This window comes from Podarcis cretensis, assembly GCF_951804945.1.
Source record: "Podarcis cretensis genome assembly, chromosome: 14".
NCBI lineage: Eukaryota > Metazoa > Chordata > Lepidosauria > Squamata > Lacertidae > Podarcis > Podarcis cretensis.
The window spans coordinates 44,759,968-44,765,193 of NC_137183.1; the positions used below are offsets into that span (position 1 = coordinate 44,759,968).

Genomic DNA, 5,226 nt, shown 5'->3' on the forward strand with positions numbered 1-5,226 from the left:
GGATGATTTTGGATTGGGAAAAGCAACATTTTTGTGCTACGAAAGGGACAGTGTGTACACAACCTCAGTATTTAAGGACCTGCAGATGTTGCAGGTTAACTGGGTCCCACTGTGGATATTGTTGTGAGTTTGGGGCATTAGTCTGGATGATATCCTGGTACCCTCTAGGCCTGCTTAGAATCAAGGGAAAGAGGCTGTGTTACCAGTGGAACCAGTTCCTTTGTTACGACAATTGTTTTGGCTGGGTTATTAAGTACGGTACTTTAACATATCCAAAGAGGTTGCTCTGTTGCCATAGAGACAAATGGGTGGGCCTTTTCCCACCTCACCTGGCTGGATGCCACATCAGCCTATGAACAAGAACAGTAGGTCAAGGGGGGCTGTGCACAGAAAGTGTGTGAGAGAGAGTTTTGGCAGATGCTGGAAGCTGGATACACAGAGGCAGACCTTGCTCTGTGCTGAACCTAAGCTGTGACTTGGGGGCGGGGGGCAAGATCTGTCGAAGTATTGATTCTGAGAGCCACTCCATGCTATGCTCAGATTGCATAAATGTGTAAATAAAACCATATATCCTAAAGACATCACAGTCTCTGCTGAACTTCACTCTGAGGAAACTGAACCCTGGGTAAACACAGGCACCCCTGGAGCCACAAAGGCGAACAAATGGCAGTCAACGCAGATGGGTAAGGAAGAGAATGGGCTGATAGCTGAGGAGGGAGACATGATTGGTGCAACCCAAGATTCAGTGCCGAAAGGAAGCTTGCTGGCATTCCAGTTTGGTTTAGTGCATCCTGCAGCTAGCACATGATTAGAAAGCTTCTGCTTGTATCTGAAGGTTTAAAATGTAAATGCAACCTTTTTGTTATCTCTCTTCCAAGGCCAGTCGTCTCTCTATCTCTCTTCCAAGGACACTCATCTCTTGAGTCAACAGAAGCAGTGAGTTCTCAAAAGTCAGGGCAGGAGGGGAGGGAATATCCTGACAATGGCTGTTCCATTAATTCACCAAAGAGCAGAAACTCCGTCTGCAGAGGGTGGGGCGGGGGGGATACACTGAAGAGCTGTAGCTGTAATAAAAATGTTTTTGAAGCATATATATATAATGCTTAGAATCTGAATCAGAGCCTTATCCGGGAGAGTGCTTCCTTTTACCTTATCCTTGATCAGGTTTGTAAGGATCTTCCCAGAATATAAAATATGCACACCACAAATACACACACACACACACATCCCACACATGCCCCTCCCCAATACACACAAACAGTATTAACTCCAAATTTAGGAACATTGGATGCTGCTTTATACTGAGTCAGACCATTAGTCAATCTAGCTCAGTATTGTCTACACTGACTGGCAGCAGCTCTCCAGGGTTACAGGCAGGGAGTCTCTCCCAGCCCTACCTGGAGATGCTGGGGATTGAACCTGGGACCTTCTGCATGCAAGGCAGGAACTCTGCTACTAAGCTGCAGCCATTCTCTAAAGATTTTGAAGGGCGTCTTGGACAAGACACCTTGCCCCAGACGCTCTGGGTGGTTTCCAACAGAATAAAAACACAGCAAAAACATCACACGTTAAAAAATTCCCCAAACAGGGCTGCCTTCAGATGTCATTGGGAAATTGTGTAGTTGTTTATCCATTTGACATCTGACGGGAGGGCAAGCGCCACTACTGAGAAGGCCCTCTGCCTGGTTCCCTGCAGCTTCACAGTTCTCAACAAAGGAACTGCCAGAAGGCCCTTGGAGCTGGACCTCAGTGTCCAGGCTGAACGATGAGGGAGGAGACACTCTTTCAGGTATACAGAGCTGAGACTGTTTAGAGCTTTAAAGGTCACCACCAACACTTTGAATTGTGCTTGGAAATGGGAGTTGGTGTGTATACTTTAGGACCAGTGTTATATTTTCCTGGTGCCTGCTCCCAGCCACACACCTGGAATCCGCATTCTGCATTAGTTGTAGTTTCTGAGTCACGTTCAAAGGTAGTCCCACATAGAGCGCATTGCAGTAATCGAAGCAGGAGATAAACAGTGCATATACCATTCTGGCAAGACACCTGCTTGCATGTGAGGCAGAGTCAATGAGCAAGCAGCCAGAGGTTTCTCCTGTTCCTCCTCCTCACTGGGTGGGTCACCATTGTGGTCTGGACCAGAACAAGAGGCAAGTGAACAAGCAAGAAGGTGACCTATACCCTCCTGTACTACTCCTTCTGTGACTTGAGTAAAACCTTTACTGAACCCTTCTAATTAAATCTGCCAGGATGGTCAGATGTATTTTATATCTATCAACTCCTTTTGGATCAACCTACATCTGTCACTCTCAGTGTGGCCAAGCAGAGCCAGCATGATGTACAGTGGTACCTTGGTTTGCAACCGTTTTGGATTTGCTACCATGTCAAACCCAGAAGTGCATGTCCCTTTTTTTGGATTTCAACCCATTTTTTTGGATTACAACCAATTGGGGGGGGGGAGGCCCCATTGGTGAAAGCGCGCCTTGGGTTACAACATGTTTTGGTTTACAACTGGACCTCTGGAACGGATTATGGTTGTAAACCAAGGTACGACTGTAGTGGTTAAAGTGTTGGATTAAGAACTTGGAGTCTAGAGTTCAAATCCCCTCTTGGCTATGAAGTTCACTGGGTGACCTTGAGCCAGCCTTGAGCCAGTCCCTTCCTCCCTCTCTCTCTCTCTTTTCTCTTTCTCTCTCTCCCCTACCTCGCAAGGTTGTTGTGAAATATAAAATATGAGAACCACATCTGCCACCTTGAGCTCTGCGGAAGAAAGGATTGATACAAATGAAATAAATAAATAAAACATGTCCCCAGTAATGTGTTGATACACTCATATAATATTCAACTGACATTCTCACTGTTACCATCAGTTGTGCGTGGGCCTATCTGACAATCAAGTGAGTATAATGCTCCATGCATCTGATTGCTTTTGGGGATTTATGCCCCAACACTGCCCTTGAAAATTCATTCCCAGGGTAGCTTATGCAACATGATAAAAAGCAGCAGTACACTAATAAATGCAGTGTAAAAACAGAATCTGAAACCTATGCAGTAATTAAATAACAGCTAAGGCAGGCAAAGAGTATCAGAAATAAAATACACATGATTTTTGTATTAGGCATGCTAATAGAACAAAACACAGGTTCAACTCTCCCTCCACACATGGAATATTATGGAAGGATGATTTAGACTGAACAGCATAATTTCAACAATGATGTCATGTCCGACTTGGATTTAATGCTGTGCTTTGGGTCTTTGCTTCTCATGGTGTTCTTGATTCAGGAAGGGGTTCACATCAGATTCCTTTCTAAAACATTGGGGGAAACCTTCATGTTAACAGTACCTTGCAAGGCACTTTGAAGCCCTGACTTTGGGACTTCAAAGCACATTGCACCTAATGTCATTGTGATGTCAGGCAATGGGCAGTTGGGTGGCCCATTACCCATCAAATTTGGCTCACAAGGTCCATCCTGAAAAGGATCTGACCTGTGGAACCCAAGAGTCCACCCCTGCAGTAAGCTATTGTTTGCCATACTTTAAGGTGTAAACTGGCCCAATGTGTTGTATTTGTGGGTATCCTCCCCCCCAAAAGGTAAAAATTAGAGGATATCAGTCAGTGTCTTTTAGTTTTGCATTTTGTTTCAGGGCAGTGGGGAGACAGAATCTGCCAGAACGTCTTTTGAAAGTTGTCTGAAGCCATTTTATCCCCTTAAATTAAAATAGGGTGCCTTTTCCCCCCTGTTAAGTGAGTGTTAACGCTTTCTGCATCTCAAACCTCCTACATTCATCTGTTTCTCTTGATCGTTACATTTGTGACAGAAGCTGTTTCACTCTCTAATTTGTGGGCTGCTGTTTATTAAGGCTGGTGAGTTCGTCAGATCCGTTTTTACTGTAAATCTCTCCCCATAAGGTGCTGCTCCTCTCTGCCATTTTATTGCCGCAGTTATTTCTAGCTGTGAACCCTGGGCTAGAACAATAATCTCATTTAATTGTTAAAATAAATCTATTAAAATCTATTAAAGCCGCAAATCTTCTGCAGACTTAACCCTGGACCTGAAAGACTGCCAAGAGAAACAGACTTCACGCTGCTTCCAAAAAATGCTCAAGGTTGGACTTGAACATGTTTCCAAAGCGCTGCACCATTGAATTACAGTCATGGGACACTGTCAGGGAACTGCCATCAGTGCCGGAGGGGGAGAGCAAAATCCAGAGGGATTCCAGAGAGCGTCCCCGGATTGGGAGAGGCAGCCCACCTTCTGGGGAAGAGAATCAGCGTAGCACCAGTGGAGAAAGGGGGGCAGATGGGGGAAGCAGCGAGGCGGTCCCATGACTCCTTGCCAGGGACCAGCGGGGAGAGTAAGGGTCCTCCGCTGCCTACGCCCTCCTTGCGCAGAAGGCTTTCACGCAGAGAGAGTAGGAGGAGACTAGGCGTCAAAGAGCTTCTTTGCTGGAAGAAGTTTAAGAAACGCCCACTGACGGATTCTGCCAGTGATTGAGACAGCCACGGGTGAGTGGCTGTCCGGACAGAAAAGGTTCACTCAGGCAACCCAGCCAGGTGTTTGCACCGGCTTACGCACGAGCAACCCCTAGAACCATTACAGACACCCACCCCATAAGTAATTTTAAAATCAATTCTTCCCAGGAAACTCTGGGAGTTGTAGCTCTGTGTGGGGAATCGGAAGTCTCCTTTAACAACTCACAGCACCCTTAACAAACTGCAGATCCCAAGAATCTCTGGGGGAAGTCACGACTGTTTAAAGTGGAATGATACTGCTTTAAGTGGGGAATGCAGACAGGGCCTTAAACACACTTGAATAGGAAGCAAGAATAATACAGCGGAAATATGTACAGGTTTGCATTTTTTCCATACTATAATGGATATGTGCCAAATATATTTTGCCCCATACCAAAAAGTCCGCATTCCTATATGCTGTTATCAAAGAAAGATAAAAGAGTAATCTCTTATTCAGTTTCATTCTACAGTGATCATCGTGTCTGTCAGACTTTGCAGTCTGGATGGGGGCAGTCATGGGCCAATCTGGGGAAACCACTTTTGCCACCCCGGCATGAGGTTTGATTAAAATTAAATCCATTCACTTATTCCTACCTGTTGCTAAATTTTCTGTTCCGGATGGTATTACAAAGCTCGTGCATATCTTCCTCAACCAGTTTTTCAGCTTTCTGACTTTGTGCCTCATTCAAAAGACTCCACCCACGTCTTTTTTC

General features: G+C 45.4%; 1 long non-coding RNA gene across 1 annotated transcript; it reads left to right on the forward strand.

Annotated features, from left to right (window-relative positions):
- The first annotated feature begins 255 nt into the window (after positions 1-255).
- LOC307202613 lies at positions 256-3,860 on the forward strand. Its single transcript, XR_013832957.1, has 3 exons — positions 256-369; positions 884-936; positions 3,820-3,860. It is a non-coding gene; the product is annotated as an uncharacterized lncRNA (long non-coding RNA).
- Positions 3,861-5,226: the final 1,366 nt, after the last annotated feature.